Genomic DNA, 16424 nt, shown 5'->3' with positions numbered 1-16424 from the left:
TTTGTTGTTTTTCTGAGCGTTTGGGAGTTGCCTCTCTTCATAAAGTGGGATGGATTCACCCTCTAAACCCGGGGTGCCCAACTCTGATGCTGGAGGACCGCTGTGGCTGCAGGTTTTCCTCCCCGACGCTTTTTCTCCCCCCGTGAATTGATTTCTGTCCCTTTCAGCTTAAGTGTTTTGTTCTTGAAGACCCCATCCTCTGAGTTGCTTCTTTTCTCCTTACATGGCAGTCAAACAGAAATAAGATGTGAAGCGAGCCCGCGGATGACCAGCTAAGTCAGGGCCCTCAGACTCCAACCAGTTTCTTAAGTAGATGCCAGTTCTTGTTGTTAATTAAGAGAGGTTAGGACCCAAGTGCAGCCATCTGACGGGTGACACCCCAGTACCACACTAGTTCAGATGGAGTTTTTTTTTTTTTTTTTTTTATGTTGGCTGGAGTGCCAATTCTGCCACCAACCCCCAGGTTTTTCTCTGCCTGCATGCAGAGCTCGATGAGGATCAACGTCATACCCTGGATGGAGCAATTGAAGGTTAAGGGTCTTGCTTAAGGGCCCAATGTAGTAGTCACTTTTGGTGTTTATGGGATTCGAACCGGCAACCTCCCGATTGCCAGTGCAGATCCCCCTACCTCAGAGTCACCACTCTGTCATTTAATTCCCCGGCTTGTCGGTGCTGTCATTCTGCCACAGCAGACGTTTCCAGCTGATCACCATTACCGATGCCTTCACCTTTCTTTATTTTCCGGTATTGCAGGTGTTGACTCCACTGTGTATCTCATTGATTATCTGGCTGCTAATTAAGGGAAAAAAAACAATTGAGGGGTCCAAGTCTGTTAAAAGCAAGGTAAAAGAATTTAATGAGCAACTAAAACTGGGCACTAATTAGGAAAATGGTTAGAATGAAAACCGGCAGCCACTCTGCAGCCCCCCAGGATGGCAGTTGGACACCCCTGCTCTAGAAGCTCCTAAATCCACTTCTTTTATCAGACACATTACACTTTGGTTCAGATTTTCCGCAGTCTCCTCCCGTTGTCTTTCGACAGCCCCATTCCTTAATACCATAAACTGAGTAAGGTTTGTTCTGCGGTCCCATTTTGATAAATCGAAAGCATCGCTATTGTTGTACAGTATGTATATAAAAATCAAATAAAGGGATAACTGTGTGCATGCCACAAAAAATAAAAGTGAGTTTTTGCACTAAAGGATGATTTGTATATTTTAGGTCTCCTTATTGTTGTTGATAAAGAATCAGGATTGGACTGTAAAGACTTGTTGAGATCTTTTACACGGTGTACGATATTCTTTGATTATTACCAAATTGACTTGGTTTGTGTGTGCCACGTGTAAATAAATGCAATAAGTTGTGATTGAATACTTGTGACAAGCATTTTCTACATTTTTGTAATAAAAAGTTAAAGAAAACTTAGATGTTCATTGATATACCGATATGGATTATGGATTAATGGGAGCATTCTGGGATGGGACCCAAAGCAGGAGGAATTCAGGGTGCGGTGGGTAGGTGGCTAGAAAATTAGTGATGGGGAACGCTTTCAGAATTAGGTTGTACCGCTCTTAGAACTGGCACGATTATAATATGCGCTGCCCTCCTAGAGCGGCAGCAAAGGAAAAAAATAATCTGGGGCGCGAGTGCTTGTTTTGTCTTGGTAGAGTACTATATAACGCTACTTCCATCCATTATCCATCCCAGTATATCCTAACTACAGGGTCATGGGGGTCTGCTGGAGCCAATTCCAGCCAACACAGGGCACAAGACAGGAAACAAACCCCAGGCAGGTCGCCAGCCCACCGCAGGGCACACACCCACCAAGCACACACTATAGGGACAATTTAGAATCGGCAATGCACCTAACCAGCATGCATTTGGACTGTGGGAGGAAACCCACACAGACACGGGGAGAACATGCAAACTCCACGCAGGGAGGACCCAGGAAACAAACCCAGGTCGCCTTACTGTGAGGCAGCAGCGCTACCCACTGCGCCACCGAGCCACCAACTCTACTTTCCCCTTTTGTATTATTAATGTGTAGTCCTTTGTCAGAATGCCTCAAATCTCCCAGACTTACCACTGTTTCTAAGGTATTGTACCATATAACTTCTCCCCACCTTCCCTTCTACATTTATAACCTCAGGCAATTAGGTGTAGTAAAAGACAAGCAGGAGTTAAGTTGCAATTTCATTTAACAATGTATAATTGATAAGATTCATAAATAATAACAAACAAAGTACATTTGAATATTGGCTACCATACAACCAGATAAATGGTAATGTGTAGTTTCAGTCGGCTCACAGACTTGTTAGTTACTTAAAATGTCTGTTGCTGGACTACACTTCCCAGCATGCCCCACTGGTTCCATACTGGGCACCACTATCTAAGGTGTTGGGGGAGTAAAATGTCCACAGCGACAACTTCCAGTTCCGGTGGGCTGTCTGTCCATCCTATCTGGTCCTCTCTTCCGGGTCTGATCCCTTTCTCCTCCCTGGCCGGGATGACCGTTTGCCTTTTAGGTATCTCATGTCCGGGTAAGGAACAACAACAGCAACAACATTTATTTCTATAGCACCTTTTCATACAAATGATGTAGCTCAAAGTGCTTTACAGGATGAAGAAAGAAAAATATAAAAACTAGGCAATACTAATTAAAGAATAAAGTAAGGTCCAATGGCCAAGGAGGACAGAACCATCCATTCTACTGGCCGGGATGCCCGTGCAGCCCCTGTGGCATCGACACCATCGTTATTTTGCAATATTCCCAAGAAGGGACAAAACAAGTGTTAGATAGTTTTGTGATATGTGTTCTAAAATATGCACTGGTGTCAAAGACGACGTCTCAGTCGCACGCTGATTCAGTCAAACTAATGTTTAGCTCAGCCTAGTTGAGAAGTTACAGAATATTGCTGCAGATGCCATCATTCCCCTTAATAAGTAACATTACCATTTTTTTCCACCATTCAAAGACAAGTAGCTATTACCCCTTCACTCTTTTAATCCCATGATACAATTAATTAAGGACACTATTGGAGGAGAGTTTCTTGAACTGAAAGAAAGGCATAGTGGCGGGTTCTGTGCATACGAGTGAAAGTGAACGTTACGTTTTCTGAAGATATGAAGGAGGTGAAAACAGTAAAGGTCTGAGAAATGAACCCTGCAGGACAATATACTGCTTTGAAATAAAAAGTATTTTTGAGCCAGCTGCTCCGAACCATTTGTATTAGTTGGTATCATGTGGTGTAATCTGGTAAACGCAAAGGGTGACTGACGATTTTTAGATAATAGCTAAGGCTAACTCACCGTAACCATCCAAATAATCAGATTGCGATTCAGTCCTATGAATGTGATACTCCGAGCTTCACCCTGTCAAGTAAGCGAACTAGCCACCATGGCGCAATGTCAGAGGCTTCGCCCAAGGTTCGATCGCCGTAAGGGGAATCAAAAGGTGCGTACACCCAATGAATCCCAATTAAGGTGAAACATGTGTTGTGTACCCTTTGTACAGGGTGGTCCAGATCTAATTTTGCAATTATGAAAAGGCGAACACATCGCACCCGCTGTTCGACTGACAACCGTCTCCCCACCATTTTGGAATGCAGGGCAGGTGCTGCCATCTATCGACAACAAAAATAATTTTTTGTGAATTCTCTATGTAATAAACTTAATAAGTTATAGCGCAATGAAAATTGCATATTTAGATCTGTACCACCGTATATTATTTTTCAGGTACTGTATCAAGATCTTACGAGCTGGATCACCCTCGGGGAAACGTGCCACATGGCTGTATCGCAAAGGAAAAAATCCGTAAAAAACCCACAATGAATGACAAATCTGCAGAGCCCAACGAGTTTCCCAAAGTCTGATTCCAAAATGAATAGGCAGAGCTGCGGTTCAAACACACATTTTGAGAATGCTAAACCCAAGTGCGAGTTTCTGAACTCGTTATTGACTACAGTAGCTTCTTACAAGACCTGCCTTGGTCTGCAATCAGTCTTCATTGCATCTATCGAGAATGATTTAACTGATGAATTGGCCCAATTTAGGGAATTTGTCAGGCAAGAGAAGGAATAACAAATCCTGTGGGACACTATTAAAGCCGGTAAGGCAGAAGAAGCCGTGTGTTTTAGTGTTGATGCTGCATTGAGGACATGCTGGAGGTGAGAAGTCAGCTAGAAAACAAGGAGAAAGAAAGGAGATCAAGCAACGTAGGGGTGTATGAGTCAGCTGGCATTGATATTCCTTCAGACGGACATTCTTAAAGGGCCCGAATTCAGTATCAATATTGCAGACTAGGAAAGATCTGGACCTCCTGTCCTTCCAAGTTCAAGGTTCCAGCTCCCAGTACTTTACGAGTTGCTACTCCTCACGTGCTTGATGTGCAATGGATACCAAAGCTGCCATTCTTCTTCCTAACTTGTATTGTGCCATCTCACCTTCTCAATCAGTTTGCTTTTGGAAAGATGTGAACCTCGATAACTTTGCAGAGGTTTCCATTATCCACATTTTTTTTGTTTCACCGGTGTGTATCACGTCATAACATTTTGATTAAAGCAAAGATCAAGGTTCCATCTCTAGGACTTTATGAGTAACAGCAGGTTGCCACTCCACAAGTGCATGATATGCAACGGATACCAAAGCTGTCATTCTTCTTCTATTTCTTGTATTGTGCCATCTCACCTTCTCAATCAGTTTGCTTTTGGAAAGATGGCAACCTCCACCAAGTTATCGAGGTTCACATTATCCACGTTTTTTTGTTTCACTGGTGTGTATCACGTCATAACAGTTTGATTAAGGCCAAGATCAAAGTTTCAGCTCCAGACTTGGAGTAACAGCAGGATGCCACTCCACAAGTTCATGATATGCAACGGATTCCAGAGCCGTCATTTTTCTTTGTACTATAACATATTCTGCCATCTTACCTTCTCAATCAGTTTTCTATTGGAAAGACGTGGACCCCAATAACTTATCATGTCATAACATTTTGATTAAGACCAAGATCAAGATTCCAGCCCCAGTACTTTGAGAACCAGCAGGTTGCCACTCCACATGTACAGTACATGATACTCAATGGATACCAGAGTCATCATTTTTCTTCATTCCATAACATATTCTGCCATTTTACCTTCTCAATTAATTTGCTATTGGACCCCAATAGCCACATTGTGTATCATGTCATAACCATTTAATTAAAACCAAGATCAAGGTTCTAGCCCCATTGGTTTGTGAGTAATCATGGACAAGACCCTTAGCATTTTTATATACTGTGAGGGACGGCCAGGAGCCTGACCCAGCAGGAATGCCCCCCTCAGTCGGGAAGGACAGGGGGAAACTGCATACACAGCATGCACAGGGCATTGTCTCCCCTGGAACACTAGATGGCAGACCCCCTGGGTTACAACCGCATCCTGGATTCTGGGAACTGGAGTTCTTTGGTTTAGCCCTGTTTGGTTTCGTGGGTCCCGTCATGGGGTGCTGCAGGGACTAACAAGACCTATTTCATGAGGCCTTACCCGGAAATGTACCCAGGCCAAGCCTTTGGGACACTGGAAGTACTTCCGGAGGTTACTTATAAGGAGCTTCCTGCCACTGCTCAAGAATCCAGAGTCGGGAGGAAGGACATAAAGCTTGTGTGAGGAGCGCAGCAGGCAGAAAAAGACAAGACAAGACAATGAGAATTGCTGTGTGGTGCTTGTGCTTTGTACTGTGCATTTGGTGTTGTGGGAAATGCTTACGGGAAGTGTGTCACACAAATGAATCCTCTTGTTTTATTGAGACTTGTGTCCGGAGCCTGTCTGTGTCGGGTGGTGGTGGAGCTGGAGCGCCCCCTGGTGGCCACAATGCATATATAGATTTTGGTTATGGCCAGCTAATCGTTCTATATAAAAGCGGTCGGGTGTCCTTCCGTCCCATGAGTGCTACGCAGGCGCGGAGTTTCACACACGCCCCGTCCATTTTGCAATGCACGATGGGATTTGTAGTTTCGTTTTCCAGGTAAAGATGATTTTCTACTCCATACTGTGCGAGTAGCACGGAGTTTCACACACGCCCCGTCCATTTTGCAATGCACGATGGGATTTGTAGTTTCGTTTTTCCAGGTAAAAGATGATTTTCTACTCTTCTTCTTTCTTACTATATAAAAGCGGTCGGGATTGTCCTTCCATCCCGTGAGTGGAAAGCGTAGCGGTATTCGGCTTATCACAGACTTACTACTTGCAGCTTGCGATGCAGGCGACATGATGTGAGCAGAGTTCTGGTGCTCCCATCGTTCCCTTGCTTTTGTGCGCGATGCGCTGGAAAAATAGACAAAATTATGTCTCTGGAAATAATTAATGTTGATGGAGTACAAATGTCTCACCGTGTAGTAAATATCAGGGGGGGTCCAAAAGGGCGACCTCAATATAGAAAAAAAAAAGTTTAAATTTCATCACAAAAATAACAGAAACTACGAGTATTAAAGTAATACCGCTCAAATGCAATATAACCAAATGAATGAGTTTGAATAAAATACCAAATTGATCTACATATTGAATTGCCTTAAGAAGTGGTCCACTTAAAAGGCGGGTCAGCCTAGTGTTCAATAAATAATTGAAGACCTTTCCCCAATGTGGCCCCTTTAGGATTCACAGCCCACCACTGAACATTTCATCATCAGAATTTATTCGATCTCTGGCTGCGGAAATAAAGGCTTATCGTGGCATTCACTAATAAAGTAGCCATGCTTTTATAGGCTGAGCTCCACCTGCAAAAATGATTACTTATTACTATAGTATTTGCGAAGATTCCCCACTCAACATTTCACCCTTCAAAAGTAGCATGGTGTTATGGAGTGAAGTTTGTCTACATATACTGCAGTCGAATTGACCCATCAGGATTTCACCAACAAAATAGGTTTGGTTTTACAGATTGATCTCCTCTTGTGTAATCGCCACTGTCTTCATTCAACACGTTTCAGCTTTGAAGTAGGCCGGCCTTTGCTAAGCATATAAGCAGTTTCATGAGTCTGTGCTGTGTCCATTGTTCACCACTAATATGACCTAATCAACTGGACAGGTTGACAGTGATGAAGAGATAAAGACAATGATAAAGAGCAGGGCCCGTATTTATTAAGCTTCTCTGAATTACTCCTGGGAATCCTTTTCTTCCATTCCAACCTCTCCACCATGATGGGCAACACCAAAGAGCTGTCAAAAGACATCAGGGACAAGACCTGCACAAGAAGCTTGGTGAGAAGGTGACAAGTGCTGGTGCAATTATGTAGAAATGGAAGAAATATAAAATAATCATTAGTCGCCCTCGGTCTGGAGCTCCATGCAAGATCTTGCCCGATGGGTTGGTGAGGATGATTGTGAGAAAGGTGAGGGATCAGCCAAAAACGACACAGGAGGAGCCTGTTAATAATTTGAAAGCAGCTGGGACCACCACAGTCATCAAGAACACCATTGGTAACACACTACGCAATAATTGAAATCTTGCAGTGCCCGCAAGGTCCCTCTGCTCAAGAAGGCACAAGAACAGGTCCGGCTCGTCTTAAGTTTGCCAGTGAACATCCGGGCCTGATCCCTCACCTTTCTTATGATCATCCGCACCCCATGAGGTAAGATCTTGCATCCATTAAAATAAAACTACCATAAACATTTGAGACTGTTCATTTCTTTATAAGTGAGCAAACTTACAGATTCAGCAGTGGGTCAAATAATTATTTCGCAAACTGTATTAGTTAACTAGAAATTACATAATGCTCGCAAGATCTTAAAAAGAATTGTGTTTGTCTTACATATGTGATCTATAGCAAGCCCCTCGATATGCGTCCTACTATCACTCTGAAATTTGCTGTTTTCCGATTTTCGTTTTTCCCCCCCAAATTTAATATTGGACAGTAACAAAGCGGGTGGGTGGCAAGGTGGTGCAAGGTTCATGTCCCATGTGCTACCTGTGTGGGGTCTGGATGGTCTGCCCGTGTCTATTGCTTTGCTCCCGTTTACTTCAGTGCTGGTTAGGTGGATTCTAAATTGGCTTTAGAGTGTGTGTGTGTGATGGACTGGCACACTCTCTGGGATTGGTTCCTGCCTTGTGCCCTATGCTAACTGCGATAGGCTCCAGCAGACCCCTGTTTGGGACAAAGTGGGTTAGGAAATGGACTGACAAACCTAAGACTCTAAACTGGCTATTTTAAACAAAGACTCGATTAAACAAACAAACACAAATGGAAGTCAATTGTCTTTTACATTCATTATAAGCTCACTCATTTTATATTCCTCTACTTTTATATTCCTTTTTTCAAACTCAGTTATATTTGACTAAGCTACATTATATAGTCTGCGGTGGGCTGGCGCCCTGCCGGGGGTTTGTTTCCTGCCTTGCGCCTTGTGTTGGCTGGGATTTGCTCCAGCAGACCCCCCCGTGACCCTGTAGTTAAGATATAGCGGGTTGGATAATGGATAGATGGACATTATGTGGTGTCATAAACATGAAACAACAATGCAAAGAGATTGCTTTCTACACTGAATGTCAGCAGATGGCGCCATTTTACCATTGCAAAGCTTAACTAAAAAACAAAACTGCAAATCTCAGATAGCTGGCTTGTTGCGGAGAGTGTTGTTTTCAAGGGCTGTCCATTGTTAAAGTCTGTCTCCGTAGATCAGAAAATGAAACTCTACAGTACTAAGGTCACCTTTAGGCCAATGACAGTGGGACATGTCCAAACCTACCTGTGACATGTGAGTAAAATCTCCACTGCCTTCCATTCATGTGACAATATTACACTTCCAGTACACTTGCACAAATCGCATCCCATTCAAGCAGAATGTTACTATAAAAAGAATGACAATGCAATCACAAAACAAAAGTTAAGATCTGTTCTTAATAATTGTTTACTCAAATATATCATTACAACAACAACATTTATTTCTATAGCACATTTTCATACAAAAAGTTGCTCAAAGTGCTTTACATAATGAAGAATAGAAAATTTAAAGACACGGTAAGAAAATAAAATAAGTCAACATTAATTAACACAGAATAAGAGTAAGGTCCAATGGCCAGGGTGGACAGAAAAAACAAAAAAAAACTCCAGACGGCTGGAGAAAAAAATAAAATCTGCAGAAGTTCCAGACCATGAGACCGCCCAGTCCCATCTGTGGCATCATTAGTGGCATCCATTCACTTATTCCCATCTACCTCACTACTTGGTCTCTTATTCCAAGTGTCTGTGGCTCTCTGTGTAAAGAAAAACTTCCTAATGTTTGTGTGTAATTTACCCTTAGCAAGTTTCCAACTGTGTCCCTGTGTTCTTGTTGAGCATCATTTAAAAGTTGCCGTCTCGATCCACTGGACTAATTCCCATCATAATTTTAAACACTTCAGTCAGGTCTCCTCTTAATCTTCTCCTCACGCAAAGTGATGGGGCTGTTGCCCTGGTTGCATAATATTTGGAGTATAAATTATTAGACTGACCTACCCCAAACACAAATACTAAACTTAAAGTTAGTTAGTTATAGTTGCCTATAGGTCCCTAATGTTAATGTTCCCTTTGGGTGCCTAATCTTAAAGACGAAAATCTGATTTGCGTAATGATAATAGAAAAGGGGACTAGCCATCTGTGCCGTCTGTTTAGTACACAAGTACCTGAAGAAATTTAGGGGAACAAATCTTAAAAAATGAGAATCAGCACCTCTAAATCCGAGACCATGGTCCTCAGCCAGAAAAGGGTGGAGTGCCCTCTCAGGGTTGGGAGCGAGATCCTGCCCCAAGTGGAGGAGTTCACGTATCTCGGGGTCTTGTTCACGAGTGAGGGAAGAATGGAGCGTGAGATCGACAGGTGGATCGGTGCGGCGTCTGCAGTGATGCGGGCTCTGCATCGGTCTGTCGTGGTGAAAAAGGAGCTGAGCCGTAAGGCAAAGCTCTCAATTTACCAGTCGATCTACGCTCCTACCCTCACCTATGGTCATGAGCTATGGGTAGTGACCGAAAGAACGAGATCGCGAATACAAGCGACCGAAATGAGTTTCCTCCGCAGGGTGTCTGGGCTTTCCTTTAAAGATAGGGTGAGAAGCTCAGTGATCTGAGAGGGACTCAGAGTAGAGCCGCTGCTCCTCCGTATCGAGAGTCGTCAGATGAGGTGGCTCGGGCATCTGATCAGGATGCCTCCTGGACGCCTCCCTGGTGAGGTGTTCCGGGCACGTCCAACCGGGAGGAGGCCCCGGGGAAGACCCAGGACACGCTGGAGGGACTATGTCTCCCGGCTGGCCTGGGAACGCCTTGGGATTCTCCTGGAAGAGCTGGAAGAAGTGGCCGGGGAGAGGGAAGTCTGGGCTTCTCTGCTTAAGCTGCTACCCCCACGACCCGACCTCGGATAAGCAGAAGAGGATGGATGGATGAAATCTTAAAAAAAACAAGTCAATTAAATTGAATGGGAAAAGGAGTTAGGGTTCGCTTCCCGGGTCTTCCCTGTGTGGAGTTTGCATGTTCTCCTAGTGTCTATGTGGGTTTCCTCCCACAGTCCAAAGACATGCAGGTTAGGTGGACTGGCGATCCTAAATTGTCCCTAGTGTGTGTGTGCGCGTGTGTGTGTGTCCATGCGTGCCCTGCAGTGGGCTGGCGCCCTGCCCGGGGTTTGTTCCTGCCTTGTGCCCTGTGCTGGCTGGGATTGGCTCCAGCAGACCCCCTCCCATGACCCTGTAGTTAGGATATAGCAGGTTGGATAATGGATAGATGGATGGATGGAAAAAAGAGTTAATTAGCAGCAAAAACAGGTAACCAATTAAGAAAAGAATTAGAATAAAAACCCATAGCCACTGCGGCCCTCCAGGACCGGAGTTTGAGACCCCTGCTTTGTTGATTAAAAACATCACACTGACCCCTGTGGAACACCACTCTTAACGTCAGCCAGTTCCAATTAGGTTCCTAGCACCATAGCCCCATTATAATAAGCACAGACAGACAGACAGACAGAAGTGTGTGATACATAACAGATAGCTACAGTTCTTATTTATTAGAAGTGCTTTATTTAACTCTCTCATTAAAACAATTTCCAGCTTGGCCTTGCCCGAGCTCTGTGAACGTATACATTATTAATTATTTTAATCCCACTTTTCTATGATAATTACTGGCAGGCAACCTCATAACTTCCTCCAATGAGGGAATTAATGAAATTTAGCTTTTGGCTTCACTTTAACATTTCGTGAATCCTGAAGAGCTGCTAAAAAAATCACTGCCAAATTGAAGGGAACGATGGGAGCTGAGAATTTAATTAGCAGATTCTCATCTTTTGAACCACTCTACTAAAACCTCGATTTGCCTGCATGTGTATCTGTGAGACACGTCTTGATACTGTGGAGAGCGCTTATGCTGTATTTCACTAACAAAGTGGCTGAGGAGTTTATGATTTAGTTTATGATGAAATGATTTAGATAGGAATAGAAGTAACAAGCTGGTTAAGTTTGCAGATGATACCAAGATAGGTGGATTAGCAGATAATCTGGAATCTGTTATATCATTACAGAAGGACTTGGACAGCAGACAGGCTTGGGCAGATGTGTGGCAGATGAAATTTAATGTCAGTAAATGTAAAGACGTACATATAGACAGTACAAATGTGAGGTTTGTATATACAATGGATGGTCAGAAAATCGAGAGTCCACCTGATGAGAAGGATTTAGGAGTCACAGTGGACTCGACACGATCAACTGGCAGAATTGGACTTGGATAGAAGACAGGCTTGGGCAGATTTGTGGCAGATGAAGTTTAATGTCAGAAACTGTAAAGAATTACACAATACAGTTAAAAATTTTAGGTTTGAATACACAATGGGAGGTCTGAAAATCAAAAGTACGCCTAATGAGAAGGATTTAGGAGTCATGGTGGACTTGACGCTATCAACTTCCCGACAGTGTTCAGAATTCATTAAGAAGGCTAACAGAATGTCAGGTTATATAGCGCCTTGATGTGTGGAGTCCAAGTCACAGGAGGTTCTGCTCAAGCTTTATAACACACTGGTGAGGCCTCATCTGGAGTCCTGGGTACAGTTTTTGGTCTCCAGGCTGCAAAAAGGACATAAAAGTACTCGAAAATGTCCAGAGAAGAGCAACTCGGCCGATTCCAGGGCCACAGGGGTCGAGTTATGAAGAAAGATTTCAAGAGCTGAGCCTGTATGTTCAATTCTTCATAATAACTATTCACAGTGGCTCCAAAATCCATACTGACCCCTACTTTCTCTTCTGTTTCTTTTTCCGGTTTCTTTGTGGTGGCGGCCTGTGGCACCACCACCTACTCAAAGCATCAAGATGCACCAACATTGATGGACTGAAAGCCAGAAGTCTACGTGACCATCATCATCAGGTCCTTCCATGAAAACCCTAAATACAAAGAGGACTGTTTCATTTATGTTAGGTAGATTGCCCAGAGGGGACTGGGCGGTCTCGTGGTCTGGAACCCCTACAGATTTTATTTATTTTTTTCTCCAGCCTTTGGAGTTTTTTTTTGTTTTTTCTGTCCACCCTGGCCATCGGACCTTACTCTTATTCTATGTTAATTAATGTTGACTTATGTTTATTTTTTTATTGTGTCTTCTATTTTTCTATTCATTTTGTAAAGCACTTTGAGCTACATTTTTTTTGTATGCATATGTGCTATATAAATAAATGTTGATTGATTGATTGATTGATTTACAGTTTAAGGAGAAGGAGATGAAGAGGTGACATGACTGAAGTGTTTAAAATTATGAAGGGAATTAGTCCAGTGGATTGAGACTGTGACTTTAAAATCGTTCACGGGGACACAGTTGGAAACTTGTTGAGGGTAAATTTTACACAAAAATTTTTCTTTACACAAAGAATGATAGACAAGTGGAATAAGAGACCAAGTAGCCTGGTAGACAGTAAGACTTTAAGGGCCTTCAAAACTTGACTTGATGTTTTTTTGGAAGAAATAAGTGGACAGGACTGGTGAGTTTTGTTGGGCTGAAAGGCCTGTTCTCGTCTAGAGTGTTCTAATGTTCTAGGAGTTATTCCTAATCCCCTTTTGAACCCATACATCATTTGCATGGCAGATCTTTAAAACAGTGTTATCTTTATCTCTCTCTCCCCCAGCCATTGTGTTCTCTTCCCTTCCCATCCCATTGACAGAGCTGAATGTTGCACTTGGATAGATGGTGATTTTCAGGGGAATGAATCATTCTCTTTTGATAGCCTAAATGTGTCACAGATGTGTCAGTTGGTGATTACCAAGTCAAAGTGGGCGTCTGCTTCAAGTGTGACCACACCCCTTCAAGACTGATTTACATAACCCCTTAAAACCTGTGTGATGGGTTTGTGGGTTAATCTTTTAAACACGGCCACTGACCTCAACTCCCGGATCACAGAGAGCTCTCTAAGCGCAATTCAGAAATTCATCGACATGAACATGAGAGTCCTGGAGATGTGGGGCGGCAGTTTGTTCAGCTTGGCACCGCACTAGCAGCGTGAACATCAGGGGTGTTTTAAGTAGCATGTCATCCTGACCTCTTTAATTGAGTCTTCTTGTAAAAACAATTCACTTCACAGCAAACTGACTTGAATAAATTAAACATTATAATGCAGCACACTCTGTCTGAACTGGCTCCCGTGGTATCTTCCAATAATGCGATACACTTGTGCATTCAATTGCAACTGTCAAGTCTGAGCAAAGAAGTGAATAAGTGATGTCTGAAAATACAGCAACTTAAATGTGTAGTCAAAAATATAAAAATAGGACATGGCAGACGTGGTGTTCCGTTGTTAGAGGACTTGGAAGTAGCAGAGGCACAGTTGAAAAGGGTTATGGTCTATAAGCAAACTTAAAGAAAGGGACAACTAAGTGGACTTTATTGAAAGGCAGCATGGCTGCTAGGAATTGCTCTTAGTGTTACAGCAATGCACATAGCAAGGTGGCACAACTAAACCACACAACATACAATACCCGAGGAAATACAATTAAGTAGTCGAAGTAACAAGCCGGTTTAAGTTTGCAGATGATACCGAGCTCGATGGATTGGCATATAATCTCAAATCCATTGAATCTTCACAGAGGGACTTGGACAGCAGACAAGATTGGGCAGATTTGTGGCAGATGGCATTTCATGTCAGTAGATGTAAAGTATTACAATCTTAATGGAGCCCTCCTCCTCTGCCTTGTGTCAGAATGAGACAGTAGAAATCAAAATAATAATAATAATAATGAAATTGAATGATGTATTACTTTTTACAAGGTGTTTCTATCATTTTGATGAAAGAAAAATATTCAAAGTATCTTCACAGATAGAGCAGAAATAAACAAGAACTTCTAGCTCTGCCCGGAGCAACGACTTCAAACAATGGAATGAGACTGTCCCACACTGCTACTTAATGGCACGGCTAATGTGTGCCCCAAGATTGAAACTCTTTGAGTGCAAAGATATATAAATACGGTATATATATATATATATATATATATATATATATAATTTACTAGCTGCGTGTGGTCTTCGGGACAAAAAACAACCCCAAGATGCCCTAGCAGTTTTACTATATTTGTGAACTTGGAGAGGCATCAGCTAACTCTTAGAAATGACCCAATGCAGAGGACGTGGACCCCTCTGTGCTCGCTGCCCCACTGGCTTTCATAAGACGACTGTGGTGATACCATATCTTAGCCGTATTGCTGGCATATGAGTCCTGTTGATCTTTGCCTCAATAAAATATGTCCAGATAGACAATGTCTTTAGTGAAAACTTCAAGCTTTGCTCTCCATTGCTGAGGTGTTTCATTTGCACGTTGTTAGGCCGCGGTGTTTGCTTCGTTTTGATCTGTGCCATTAGCATGACGTTGTTTGGCGGTGTTTGCTGCACAAAGGTCTTTCATAGTGAAGTGCATGCATGCGCCATCTAGTGGTTGTGGTTGAGCATGAGCAGTGGAGACTGCTTCATTCACACACACACACACATCCTTTCGTTTAAATATATGGAAGCAAAAGTCTGTGATACAGGTGGCGTATTTGTAGCTAGTAAGCAGGACAAACTTTAAAATTCAATAAACTAAAAGGCAGAGGTAAGGTACACTGCAAACCGTGGCCAGAGGTAGACGGACACCCCACTCCTGACGTTATGTTTCCCTCTCCCCTCGGCCTGCAGCCTCGGTCTTAGATTAACGCGAATATATCGCTCCTGCAAGCGAACTACGATTCTCAGTGCAATGAGAAAAGTTGCAAAATCAACCGGAATGTTTAAGTAACAGATCTAAATCTGTTAATAATAATAATACTACATTTTATTTATACAAGGCGCCTTTCAGAGAACTCAAGGACACCGAACAAACAATAAATAAATAAATAAAAAACACAATTATAAACAACTTAAAACATCAGAAAATCTAAAAATTAAAACCACTATAATTAGGAGGAAGAAGAAAAAGCCATTTTAAACAAATGTGTTTTAAGTTTACATTTGAAAGATGAATATGATTTGATATTTCGGAGATCCGCAGGTAATTAGTTCCAGTGCTTGGGAGCAGAACGGCTGAAAGCTCTGCTCTCCATGGTGGTTAGACGGGCAGGAGGAACAGTCAGATGGGTGGAGGAAGAGGATCTAAGGTTACGAGATGGAATGGCAATATGTAGAAGGTCAGACAGATATGGAGGTGCGAAGTTATGGATGGCCTTAAAAGTTAGTAGCAGAATCTTAAAATCAATATGACACTTGATCGGGAGCCAATGAAGCTGCTGCGAGACCGGAGTAATATGGTGAAAAGATGGGATTCCAGTGATGATACGTGCTGCAGAATTCTGGACTAACTGAAGCTTGTGAAGAGATTTATTAGGGAGACCAAAGAGGAGTGAATTGCAGTAGTCCAGCCGAGAAGTGACAAGACTATGAACAAGAATGGCAGTAGTATGAGGAGTGAGGGAGGGACGAATGCGATTAATATTACGTAAGTGGAAGTAAGCAGACCGGGTGATGTTATTAATGTGACATTGGAAAGATAGAGTACTGTCGAGGATGACACCCAGACTCTTGACCTGAGATGATGGGGAAACAACAGAGTTATCAATAATAAAAGAAAGATTATTGGTTTTGGATAATGATGATTTTGAACCAATGAGGAGAACCTCAGTTTTGTCACTGTTTAATTTAAGAAAATTTGAAGAGAACCAGGATTTAATTTCAGAAATGCAATCAATAAGTGAGGGTGGTGGAAAAGAGGAGGTGGGTTTACCAGCAAGGTAGAGCTGGGTGTCATCAGCATAACAGTGAAAATTAATGTTATATTTGCAAAAATATTGCCAAGGGGAAGAAGGTAAATAATAAAAAGAAGAGGCCCCAGGACAGAGCCTTGGGGCACACCAGAAGTAACAGCGGTGGGTTGGGATGTGAAAGTTTTAAGTTCTATGAACTGAGTGCGGCCTGAAAGGTACGATCTAAACCAATC

The sequence above is a fragment of the Polypterus senegalus genome, chromosome 12 (genome assembly GCF_016835505.1).
Source record: "Polypterus senegalus isolate Bchr_013 chromosome 12, ASM1683550v1, whole genome shotgun sequence".
In the NCBI taxonomy this organism is placed as follows: Eukaryota; Metazoa; Chordata; class Cladistia; order Polypteriformes; family Polypteridae; genus Polypterus; species Polypterus senegalus.
This window is presented reverse-complemented; position numbering follows the sequence as displayed.